We start from the raw sequence: 13,912 nt of genomic DNA, 5'->3' as shown, positions 1-13,912 counted from the left end.
CTTTCTCATTTCAGTGTTTCTGCTGATATAAAAATGTCAAGAACTTCATGAAATCTCCTCAGAATGCTGTTAGAAGCCAGGTCTATAAACATTTTTATCTGGTCTCTTTTTCCATTTTTAGCTTCTGCTAAGTGGCTGAGAAACAGTGCCCCTCCTTGTTCTCAAAGGCCCCTGGGAATCACACCTTCCATCTCTTTAGAGTCTTTGAGTGAAGCTTCATACTGACATCTGTTGTCTAGAAGAGCTTAGAGTTCTCCACGTCATTAGGTTCCTTTCTGTTTAATCATCCTTCATTTCTACAAGCCTTCTCACATCTTCCTATTAAAGAGGAGAAAGCCAAGATGTACTTTCAAGATTGTGTTTGCAAATCTCTTCAGCTACATGGCCAAGTTCATCTTTCAGAAATTTTGCTTTCCACATCATTCTAGGACAGTTCTTCTAGGCTGTCTACCACTGCCACAGCCCCCCCCCCCCACTTATTTCTAAAATTGGGTCTCACACTTCCTAGCAGTAATTCCCAAGAGAAGAATCTCTACTGCTTCTTTGTGCTATTCAGACTTTCTCTGAGGTGATTTATAATTCTCCTAAATCTTTATGAGACATCATCCAAGTTTTTAATGACTTTTTAAAAAATACTGCCATATCATGAGTAGCTTAGTTCACTTCTACAGGATCAAGGTTTCCTCATCTACACTGTAATTCTAGTTTCCACTTTTAAGAGAATATATCCCCCCCCCAAATGATCTTAATCTTCTGTGTGGCTTTGAATTTGAGACATGACCAGGTTTCATTTGTAGCAGGACATCAATCCAGCCAGTAGCCCCATGATAGCCAATTCAAGGAAAAAGGAGGGCTATTTAGGTAAAGTTGTTTGCCTCTCTTGAAATCAAGACTAGGCGGGTGGCCTCTGAGACAATGGCCCCTTTGTATTCTGCTACCCAAGGCTTAGCACAATAACAAGACCCGCCAGTCAACCATGCAACACTTAATTTTCACTTTAGTGAACACATTTAGCAATTGCTTGGCACCATTGTAACTGATACACATACACTATTATTGGTGACTTATAGATGAGGGATTGAGGCAGAGAGAAGAAAAGCATATGCCCAGGACTGCAAAAGATTAGACGCAGGATTTAAATCCAGAGAGTCTAACTCAAGCTCCATACATTTGACTAATATGCAATGCTAGCAGTGTGCCATCCATCAGGCCACCTCCTCTTACTCAATGGATTTGGAAGATGATGACATAAGGAAACCAACTCCACCAACACCACCTCACTAACCTTCAACTATGATAGAATTAAAAAAGAAAGTCATGCTGACCAAAAGAAAGGAGGGAAATGAAAATGATAGCTTGTAAAGTTGAAAATTTAAAAAGTTGGACACTAAGGGGCTCAGAGTGCTACAAGTTTAACCTTGATTTTTTGCAAATTTTCTGTCTCCCTAAAGCACAAAGCTGACTTTCCAGGTCTCTAGACTATCATGCATGGATGCTGAGCAGTCTACAGTCTGAGGAAGTTGGGAAACAAGGGAATCAGCTTTACTCTCCATAGAGCTAATGAAAAAAAAAGCTGATTAAATCATGCCTTTAAAAAAAAAATCTGTGTCTGTCAGCAGGAAGGTGCCATTTATTTAAAACCTAAACTCACTAGCTCCTGTAAGAGCCATTCTGCCATCCAGTGGGAAACCCTTGCTGCTGAGAATTAGATGTCTTCGTTGTTTATTCCCTTCAGAAAGGCTGCTCAAGGAAAGAAGAAGAAAACATGGCAATGTTAAAGCAGCTCCGTTCCCTAGGGTGGCTCAAAGTGAGCCTGCAAACTGGCCACTTGTGAGCCAGAGCCGGCCCACAGGCTTGCTTTGTTTGTCCTGCATAATGTCACACTGCACAGAGGTTTCTCTCCCCCTCGGTGTTTCAAATTAGAAATAGTTGCCAACACAGAAAATAACAAGCAAATGTCCTTTGACAGATGTATTGCAAAGAAGTTCTACTGTTTTCCAGCTTGACAAAACATTCTTTGTCATGGATTCTGATAAGTTTCTTAGCTTTAATGAAATCCAATTTATCAGCCTTTTCCTTCATGGGTAGTGTGCACTTTGCAAATTCTGTTTTTAAAGCCTCTTTACAAAACCCATGAGGATATTATCTTAGAATTTCTTCTAGAGATTTGTTTGGCCTTTAATATTCAGACCCATACTATATATTGAATTAAGTTGTCCTCTATGTATACATTATGGCTTCCAGTTTAGTATTTTTATGGGACTCCTGAGTGTGCAAATGAGTGGGCATCTGACCTTTGTGCCTCCTCTTGGGCTCCTTTCCTTCTGATGGCCTATCTTGTCCAACTTCAATGTGACAGTTTTTATTTTATCCTACTATATTTATTTTATTTTATTTTTAAAAATGAATAAATAAATGAATGATAACCTAGCCATTAGGGCAAAGGTTAACAACTGAACTGTCATTTACACCTCCTGGAAGACGAATAAAATCAGTTTTCTCTAATGAGGTGACACTGGGTATCTCAATTTCAGGGCAGGCCTCATGTTCAGTAGTTGATGAATACTTAATAGACGCCATCGATTTTCGTGTGCTTTTATTTAGTTACAGTTTGGTGGGGGGAGTTGTTTGTTTGTTTTGGGGTGTGGTTTTGTTTCATTTTGGCTTCTTGGTTTGGGGGAGTTGTTTTCTGAGAAAGACCTTAAAGTTGGGTGGGTAGAGAGGAGTGGCAATCTGGAAGGACTTGGGGAAGGGGCAAATATTATCAAAATACATTTAAAGTTAAAACTGTGTTGGGCATGATGGAAACAGGCCTGTAATCCTATCAGTCAGGGAGGCAGAGGCAGGTGGATCTCTGTGAGTTCAAAGCCAGCCTGGTCTACAAAGTGAGTCCAGGACAGCCAAGGCTACACAGAGAACCCCTATCTCAAAAAATAAAAATAAACTTAAAATTGTTTTAAATAATAAAAAAATAAATTGTGTGCATAGTAAGGACTCCAGGTTTATTTTTTCTCATGGGGATATTCAATTATCCTATCACCATTTATTGAAATAATAATCTTTTCCATCTATTTGTGTGCAGGCAATTTCACTGGTCTGCCTCAGGGACCTAGCGACTGCTTATTTTATTAACTGCTGTCACTTCCAGGTGTGACAGGTGTATGAGGCCCTGATAAAAGGACTGCCTGTCACCCCAGCTCTCTCTCTCTCTCTCTCTCTCTCTCTCTCTCTCTCTCTCTCTCTCTCTCTCTCTCTCTCTCCACATTTTCTCTCTTTCTGTCCTAGATGGCCCCTTTCTCTTGATCTCTTTCCCCCCAGCTGCCCCTCCCCCGCCTTCATGGCTCACTCATTCCCTCTACCCCTTCTCTAAACCCTCATTCCTCTCCCTTCCCCCAATAAACCTCCTTATACCAGATCTGTTGCATGGCATAATTTCTCAGGGATGCACCTTGGCATGGGCTGGCCATGGTACCACCTTGCTGCATTTATATTTCATAACGCCATCATTGAATTATGATGGCTATTCAAATTATAACTCAAGGAACTGTACTGTGTGGAGGGCTGTATTCTTTCCTTTAATCTCCTTATCATGTCCAACCATGAGTGTGTGTGTGTGTGTGTGTGTGTGTGTGTGTGTGTATCACTACCTTGCTTGGTGTAGTCTATAGTAAATATTAAAGCCAGCTAGTTTAAATCCTCCAGCAGCAAGTCTTCAAGCTTACCCTGATTATTTGGGCTGAACACTTAAAGCTTGTGCATGAAAGTTACAACTCACTAAGAAAGTAAATGACACAAAAGGATTTGCTAGGAGATGAGATATTTAGTCTCTTTTGGGAATCAGAAATGTGGTGACATGGCAACCTATATGGCAATAAATAACACTGGTACCATCTTTTAGGCAGGGTAGACAGCTGTACCACCCCTGTCCCCGTCCCTTGTTTCCTATCACTGAAACAGATGGACCCACGCTGCTTTTCGTTTTATCCGATTCATTTCATTGGCTTATATTTGAATTAATGAACTAATTTAACATAGCCTTCTAATGTAGCTTTGGCCTTTTGAGGAAGTACCCATGGCAGTGGGGAGGATGGGCCTAATTTGCTATAGATAACAGAGGAAGATGGAGAGAAGCTCAACGGGCTCCTCTGGACAGGATTTTCCAAGTTCAGCACTACTGATATTTGCAGCCAGATCACTCTCTGTTGTCAGGGGGCTGTCCTGTACATTGTAGGATGTTTGTCAAATCCCCACACTATATGCCAGTAGCATCCCCCAGTTATGACAACTAAAACCATCTCTAAACATTGCCAAGTGTTTCCTGGGGGAGCCAGAGGCAGAATTAAACCCAGCTGAGAACTATTAGGCTAGATCTACAGTAGAAACAAGGTGGTAAAGGGAATCTGTTTAGGGGTAGATTGCACTGGGTTGAAAGCACTGGCAGGACCACCAAAGTTCCCACCTCTGTACCTTCCCTCAGCCAGCAGTGTCAGAATAGTAGATCTACAGGAGGAAAAAAGGGGGTATGCTTTGGTAAGGTTAAGAGTGAACTGTGCAGCACAGATATGTGGTGAAGGCCACTGCATCTAACGGGTATCTTTCTTTTTATTTAAATAATTTATTCAGATTACATCTCATTTTTTATCCCCTTGCTTGTCTCCTCCCTCCCTCTTTCACCCTATTCCCCTCCCCTAGGTCTGTGACAGAAGGGGACCTCCCTGCCACCATATGATCACAGCCTATCAGGTCTCATCCTGGTAGCCTGTTATTTAGGGGTGTCTTTCATATAGACTACAACATGAACAATGTCCTCTGGGGTTGTACAATGTGATTGCCCTGTAATAAAGTAGTTCAAAGTTCTTATTACTCTAAATATTCTATGTATGCTGCCTTTTTTCTATTTTGCCTCATCCTCCACATACACACAAATGCCTAGTGTTTGTAAGTGGAGTGGAAGTAGATAATGTATGAAACGAATTCCTAGGATGCCTCTTAGAGACAGAAGCAACAGGGACAAAAACAGTAATCTCTCCACCATCATCTGTGTCACAGAAACTCTGGGGAGGCCGGGATACAGGTTCTCAACATGCGTGGGTTGAAGTTCAAGCCAACTTCATTTGAATATCAAAGAACCTGCATCACAGTTCTCTGAGTCTGCATTTAATTTGTTTTCTTTCTTTTATTCCATTCCAGAAGCATTATCTTTCTTCCCCTTGGCTTTCCTTCAGCCTTGTAGTTTTGATTAAGTCCAATACAGGAGTGAAGGCATGTCATCTGTACTATAATGCTGTACCAAAGATGGAAGAAGTCCGCCCAAGATACAGGAATGGAAGACACATTCTCTTTAGAAAACTTAAAAGCAATGATACAAACTAAAAGCCAGCTGTTCTATCAACGTGAAGTCTTTCATGATTCCAACCATCAGTGATCACAGACTCCTCTCTCCAACACATTCTTGCTGGTCCGTGCTATAAACAACTACTCTGGCTAGTTCTACTGATGATGACACAGACTCCTCATAGCTGGATCATGAAATTTTTTCCAGTTTCTGTGCCAAGCCCCTTCTACCTAATCTGCTAAGAGAACTTCAGGGACAGCAAAGAAAGGCCTGTGTGGGGTACAATCTAATACCTTTCTTTCTGTGTTTAAAAGGAAAATGCTATGAGGGAAACACCCCTCGGATGCCTGTAAATACCACTGTCCACTGATCCTAGAATATCTCACAGTCAGAAAACACGACAGAGCTCTTGGACCCTGAAGACATTCTACTTGGAGCCTTTTTCTGGGACAGGCTTGGGGATTTCTTCAAATTGTTAAACAAAATCACTATGCACTCTTATTCAAAAGCAACAATATTTCAACTGTATTTTGCAACACTTTATTTCTGCACTTTGATAATCTTCTTGAGAAAAGAGAGCTCTACAGTCCTCAATCATCACAGAGTCCCTAGTACCACCACCCTTTGTAAAAGGGTCAAAGATGGAACAAAACAAACCTCACATTGTCCCATAGGACTCCTGCTTGCAAAGGATTTATTCGCTTGTTGTGATGATTTGAATAAAAATGGCCCCCATAGACCAATAGGCAGAGTGTCACTATTAAGAGCTGTGGCCTTGTTGGAGGAAGTGTGCAACTGAGGGTGGGCTTTTAAGTTTTCAGATGCTAATGACAGGCCCAGTGCCTATCTCTTCCTGCTGCCAGGTATAGAACTCTTGGCTTCTCCAGCACCATGTCTGCCTGCATGCTGCCATGCTCTCTGCCATGATGAGAATGAACTAGACCTCTGAACTGTAAGCCAGCCCCAATTAAATGTTTTCTTTTATAAGAGTTGGCATGGCCATAGTGTCTCTTTATAGCAGTAAAACCGTAACTAAGACACTTGTGTCTTAGATTCTGGTACTTTGCCTAAACACATACTAGACTATATATCAGGAATTAAGCTAGCATGGTTAGATCATGTTAAAAAAAAAAACAGTTGTGTGCAGTCTTTGGGTAAAGTTTTTTTGTAGATAGCAGGAAATGGGGGAATCACAAATCACTCCCTGAATATTAGCAATATGAACAATTACATATTTTTTCCTTAAATGTTGGAAATAGTTTCAATCCCAACTCAAGGTAGCTTATGCCTTCACAGTATCTACATTTAGCCTACCCTATCACAACATACTCCACTCCACCTCATCTATAGTTCTCCATCCTACTGATCTGCGAGCTTCTTAAAGCAACAAGTTTGTCATCTTGGTCTCATTTCCAGCTCCTGAGCCAGCACTTGGCTGTGCAGTAAACTATCTATAGATGGCGAGTCAGCACACAGAACAAATTCATGGACAATGTAGTAAACTTTCTTCCCTGTGACAAAATGCCTTACATAAACAAGAAAGATATATTTTGACTCATGGTTGAATGAAAAAAAGAAATAAAAACTGAAGAATATGACTGTTAATAAACCTGCCCCCAGTCTGCCTAGCAACCTATGATGTCATCACCTGCCCACTACTAGGCATGCTAGATGCTCAGATTATGAAAAAGGCTAGCCCACCTTGTCTCCCTCTCTTCCTCTTACCTCTTCCTCTTCTGCCTGTCTCTCTCACTCTCTCTCTGTCTCTGTCTCTCTCCCCCTTTGGGACACTCCTCCCCCTTTCCTGCTCTCCCACTTTTTTATAATAAACTTTTCTATATTATACCTGTTGCCTGGCATCTTATTTTTCATATTTAATATTGCTGGTCCCATACATAGAGGGCAATCCCATTGTCTTGTACTCTGGGAACCCTTTCTGCCTGCACACAACAACAGATCTTTCTCTTAACTCTTCTCAATCTGTCCTCTTACCGTCTGATGACGGCTGACCCTCCTTTGCTCACTATTGAACTCATCTCTCTCTCTCTCCCTCTCTCTCTCTCTCTCTCTCTCTCTCTCTCTCTCTCTCTCTCTGTGTGTGTGTGTGTGTGTGTGTGTCTGTCTGTCTGTCTGTCTCCGTCTCCGTCTCCGTCTCTGTTTCCATCTCCCTTTCCTCTCCTCTCCTCTCCTCTCCCCTCCCCTCTCTTCTCTTCTTCTTCTTCTTCTTTTCTCTCTCTCTCTCTCTCTCTCTCTCTCTCTCTCTCTCTCTCTCTCTCTCTCTCTCTCTCTCTCTCTCTCTCTCTCTCTCTCTCTCTGGGTTTTTAGAGACAAGGTTTCTCTGTAGAACCTTGACTGTCCTGGAACTCACTCTATAGACCATGCTGGCCTCCAACTCAGAGGTCCACCTGCCTCTGCCTCCCAAGTGCTGGGATTAAAGGTGTGTGCCACCACCACTCCACATGTTGATTGAGCATCTTAATGACCCTGTTCTACTTTTTAAATGTCCTGCTGCTAGCTGCTCACAATATGTGGCTGATGTGACCGCCATGTTGGTTTGGGGGTGGGGGTGGAGCTGTTGCCTTGTCACCATCTTGGCTGAGAGCAACCATGTGACCAGCCACTATCTTTGTTTTGGGAAAATTGTTGCTATGCCCATCATCACTACAAAGAGCTACCAGCTCTGTTCAAAACTTTGCTAAACTCCAAATACAGCTTCTGTCTTTTAAGCTTTTGCTGCTCGGTCTGCAATGGTGCAACTAATTACAGGACTAAGCTTTACCTAACTTTTAGTTTTACGTTTTCCAGGTTATATACTTACAATATACAGTTCAACTCAAGTTCAAAATGTTTTTATATAATGTTTTATTTCTAACTTATGTCTTTATTAATTCCTAGACAAATAAATAAATGCTGTTTCTCCCACCACCAGATGCTCTGGATTCCCTGTACTCCCTGTACAATTTTAAAATTGCTCTATAGTGTTCTACTATATTGCCAGCCCTGGAAACTGTGATATATTAATTCTAAAGACATTCACTTGTTTACAATGTTAGAACTTCATTATTATGCTCTTCTTTCATTCTCAAAACCCTAAAAATCACTGCCTTACAAATATGTTTAGCCCTGTTTTCTGAAGACAGTAATGTTACTAATTTATTAATATAGCCTTGATTTTTATAAGATATGAACTTTTAATAAACTAAATCATACAGGAAACTATAATGACCTCTTTTTATGGACTATGTTTATGTTTTTAAGACTTCAACTTAACAGGGATAAAAGCTAAACTACAGACCTTTTAAACTTTAACATCCTATATATATCTTCAAAATTAAACAAAGTTTGTCTATCTAAATATTCTTAAGATAGACTGCAATCTCACTTCCATCTTAACTAAAAGGCTGAGGATGGTTCCTAACTCCCCACCCCATAAAGGAGCTGGTAAAACTGGTTTTTAAGCTGGGCAGTGGTGGCGCATTCCTTTAATCCCAGCACTCGAAAGGCAGAGGCAGGTAGGTCACTGTGAGTTCGAGGCCAGCCTGGTCTACAAAGTGAGTCCAGGACAGCCAAGGCTACACAGAGATACCCTGTCTCGAAAACAAAACAAAAAAATGGTTTTAAAAATCTTTAAAGTCCTAGAGGAGCCTTTCCAACAGGCTCAGCTACAGCAGAAAACTATGCCTCAGGACTTAGTCACTGCCCTGAGGCAAGGAAACAGAGGTCTGCCATGGCCCCTCCTGCCAGTGTCCAGCCTAAGCCAGCTCCACTAGGGACCTGTTTCGAATGCAGCCAGGAGGGGACACCGGTTGCACAACTGTCTTAAAAGCCCATGCTCTACCTGCTGGCAGACTGTCCTCTGGAAGTCAACATGTTCCCATGCAGGTTTGTCCTCTGTGCCCAGCCACTGGAGGTTCAACCAGCACAGATGGTATAGATACTTCTAGCCTTCAAGCTCTTTGACCTGGTGGAGTATGGATGGCTCCTAGATTCAGCAACCCCGCCAAACCCAAGGTAATGCTACAGGTCTGCTTTAACCTCATAGTTGGGTTACACAGTCACATTGCTAACTTCTGTCATGGGAAGCTTCAGATACCTTCCCAGTTTTCATATGCAGGAGACCAGGCTTTAACTCTCACTCCTAGAGCTGCTACTGCCAGGTCTAAGCATAGTCTACCTTGTTATCAGACTTAGAAGACAGGTCTCAGATACAACTTTTCACCATTCTTTTAGCTAAAGGACAGTGACTGCTCCCCACAATTTCACCTGTGTCTTAAAGCTTCCAAGAAGACGTTTTGTGAATTTTGGAGGGTCTAGGAAAATGTTTTAAGATTGATACATGCAAGTTATGAATATTAAAGGTCTTAGGTGTTTTAAGATTGGTAAATGCAAGTTATGAAGGTCAGAGAGTCTAAAAGGGTGTTTTATTTCTTCCTGTTGCTATGCTATTGTTGTATTAACTGGTCAGAGTGTTGGCACTGATCAATGGAGCTCTGATTTATTAACCTAACTATGGCAAACATTTCACTATATGATCTACTATCACCATTCCTAGCTCAAAACTGCTTCTCACTGTGCTTGAATTATACATATTCAGCCTTCTGGACAGAAGGAAGAAGCCCCTCTTTCAAGATATATACTGATGTGGAAAATTAAGATCAAATGAGTTTTTGCCCTTCTGCTCTACAGGTCTCTGCCCTCCTCACATTATCATTCCAAAGATGTCAGAAAGATCCATAAGGTTTCTGCCTTTCCTAAGCTCACCTCAAAGAATATTCATGCTTTTAACCCAAAGTTTTTTCCCAAGCCTCTGTTATACTATAACACAAAAGTATATATGTCTACTGCCTTTTTCTACAATGTGTGTTTCACTACAGATTACAAACAATGATGATGCTAACATGTCTAAAACTTATCTCTTTTTACAAACTTAAAAGGATTGTTGTAAGCTACAAGAAATCCACCTCTCAGGTCAAATGGAACCCAGAAAAATACTACCAATTAACAGTATAAGTTTCCCACCTATCACCTATTTAAGAGGGTGAGATTCCTCCCCCTTTCACTGGTTTTGGAACTCCTCTCCCTAACTACCCAATTGCCACTTTTCTGCACCCAACACCTGCTGATTTTTTCTTTCTTTTTTAAAAAATTAATTACAATTTATTCAGATTAAATTTCGATTGTTATCCCTTTGCTTGTATCTTCTCGTTCCCACCCTCCCTCCCTCTTCTGTCCTATTCCTCTCCCTTAGACTTCTGACAGAAGGGGACCTCTTCCCCCAACATATGACCACAGCTTATCAGGTCTCATCCAGATAACTTGCTTCTCCTTCCTCTGTGTGCCACCAGCAAGGGGAAGTGATCAAATCAGGGGCACCAGAGTTCATGTCACAGGCAGTCCCCACACTCCACACAACCATGGAGCATGAGTTGTCCATTGGCTATATCTGAACAGGGGGTCTAGGTTCACTGCATGCATTGTCCTTGGTTGGTGCAACAGTTTGTGCAGGCCCTCCAGGGTCCAGAGCTGCCTGCCTTGATGGTCTCCTTGTGGGGCTCCTGAATCCTCTGGGTCCTTTCATCTCCCCATTCTTCCATACCACTCTCAGTGCTCCACCTGGATTCCAGCAGGGAGTCCCAGCATCTGTCTAGATCCTCTGAGCCTCCACTGGCTGGAGAATCTCAGATTGGCTGGAGAATCTCAGAGGACATCTATGTTGGGCTAATATCCACTTATACATGAGTATATCCCATGTGTGTCTTTCTGGGTTTGGGTTACCTACTCAGGATGATCTTCTCTAGTTACATCCATTTGCCTGCAAATTTTCTATTTTTCCTTGTTTTTAATAGCTAAGTAGTATTCCATTGTGTAAATGTACTAGTTTCTTTATCCATTCTTCAGTTGAAGGACATCTACGTTGTTTCCAGATTCAGGCTATTATGAATAAAGCTGCTATGAACATAGTTGAACAAATATCCTTGTTGTAATGGTGGAGTATCTTTCAGGTACATGCCCAGGAGTCGTACAGCTGAGTCTTGAGGGGGAAAAATGATAGTATCAAATGGTGCTGGCCTAACTGGGTGGCTACACGTAGAAAAATGCAAGTAGACCCTTATTTATCATCCTGCACAAAACTAAAGTCCAAGTGGATTAAAGACCTCAACATAAAACCAGACACACTAAATCTGTTAGAAGAAAAAGTGGGGAAGAGCCTGGAACTCATTGGCACAGGAGACAACTTCCTGAACAGAACACCAACGGCCCAGGCCCTAGGGTCAACAATTAATAAATGGGACCTCATGAGGCTGAGAAGCTTCTGTAAGGCAGGAGACACTGTCAACAGAACAAAGCGACAGCCTACAGACTGGGAAAAGATCTTCACCAACCCTACATCTGACAAAGGGCTAATATCCAAAATATATAGAGAACTCAAGAAATTAAACACCACCAAACAAAATAACCCAATTAAAAATGGGACACAGAACTAAACAAAATTCTCAACGGAGGAAAATGAAATGGCTAAGAAACACTTAAAGAAATGCCCAATATCCTTAGTCATCAGGGAAATGCAAATCAAAACAACTCCGAGATTCCATCTTATACCAGTCAGAGTAGTTAAGATCAATAACTCAAATGACAGCACATGCTGGTGAGGATGTGAAGAAAGGAGAACACTCCTCAATTGCCGGTGGGTGTGCAGACTTGTACAATCACTTTGGAAATCAATCTGGTGCTTTCTTATAAAACTCTGGCTGATTAAATGAGTTCCCCCTTCTTAGTCGGTGCAAATGTTTCCCTTTGTCCTAGAGACTGTTGACACCTCTCTGGTTCACTGGGGAACAGAGGTATGCATGACTAAGGCTGGTCCTTCTTCCTGTCCTTCAGTTAGGACCTTTCCCATTGGGTGAGACTGCTGCCAACACAGCCCGCACCCCTGTCTGCTAAAGCCCTAGTGCTAGGTGGACTGTGTCCTTAGGCCAGTTCAATCCTGTTCAGGCTGTGCTATTTTGGTTGCTGACCAGCACGGACAAATCACTGGAACAGATTGTACCAATTTATTTTATAGTTAAACCTGGCTTTCAGGGATGCCCCAGTGGGTCACTGCCTCTACCTCCCCATGGAAATAGTTCTTTTGATGACCCTCCAGCCTCCTCTAGGATGCCTTCTGGACAATTTCAAATCCCTATACCACATTAAGGGTTGCTAAGCCTATATGCCACTGCAACCAAACTTGGATAGATCCAAAATGAGACCTTTTTAATTACTGCCAGCAATCAGGTAAAATGGAAGAAGACTCCTTATTTTCAAGCCTTTTCTCTTTTCTGCTCTCCCAAAAGTTTCAAATGTACACCAAAAGGGAATTTTCTCCCTAACCTACTAACGTTGTCTTCTGCCCATATATATGCTCCAGCATCCTGCCAGATTTCCTACATCTAAGACAGCACCAAAACAGCTACCCACAGGTGCTCCACTACAGCCTCACAGATCATGTCAACTAGACCTTCATTGTCCTTCCCAGCCAGATGTTCTCAGACCCGGGACAGCAATTACAACAGCCTGTTCTTCCCAGAACTGTCCAACATTTCAGCCTTTTCACCCCATAATCGCTACTGCAATGTCAGCAGGAAGTAACTAAAGGCAATTGATTTCTTTACCCCTTACCCATTATCAACAAAAGGCTGAAATGGTGTGCTTCAGAACCCATACAAACAGCTCCAGGTTCTCCCAGCACTCCTCAGTCCATATCTGCTGCAGGACATGGCTGGCCCTGCACTCTATGTTGGACTTTCTAGAACAAGGACTTTTCCTTCCTTCTCCTACACCATATAGTCTGGATACTTTGTTGCTCCTGTTTTCTCTCTCTCTCCTTCCCCCTTACATGGCAGCCAAGAGCTGCTTCCAATGAACCTACATTTATATACTTTAAATTACCTTACATTGGCAGCCTGGGTCAAAAGACTGGCTAAGAGTCTCCCATAGCCAAAATGGTCCATCTATATAGGGGCCAGAGGAGCTGCAGGGACAGAAGCTGAGCCAATCCCTGGGTGGGGGATGGGGTATGCTAGCCTGGAAGGTTCTGTAACAGGTAGAGACTAAGGGATGCTTGGAGAGCTTGGGGGTCAGGTCTGCTTTGATATGTTAATGGACACCTCAACCATTTGTCTGGTGTTTGAGACCTAGCAATGGTTACAGACAATTTAGTGCTTTGTGGAAGGGAGGGTACAATAAAACAGCTCACATTATAGCATGCAGAAAACACTGAGACCAAGAGGGGCCTCAAGGATGTGGTCCTTCCTAAAGTCCTCAAAATCTTCCAAAATAATAACCAACAGCTGGAGTTCAAGCCTTTACTACATGTCTAAACCATAATAGATGAACACTATAGAACAGCAGAAAATAAGAAAAAGTCTTCAGACAATAGGAGACTTGTGTCTCCTAAAATTATACACATTTCAAAGGTAAGAAGTTGCAACTGAGGTGCAAGAGTGCTTGGTCAGGATTTGAGGAACAATAATCTTCATTGTCCTTTACCACTCCTGTGATGGTTAGTGTTGTTAACTTGACAGAATCTAGAATTGC

The sequence above is a fragment of the Acomys russatus genome, chromosome X (genome assembly GCF_903995435.1).
Source record: "Acomys russatus chromosome X, mAcoRus1.1, whole genome shotgun sequence".
Lineage (NCBI taxonomy): Eukaryota > Metazoa > Chordata > Mammalia > Rodentia > Muridae > Acomys > Acomys russatus.
The sequence above is the reverse complement of the archived record's forward strand: the minus strand, read 5'-3'. Positions refer to the sequence as shown.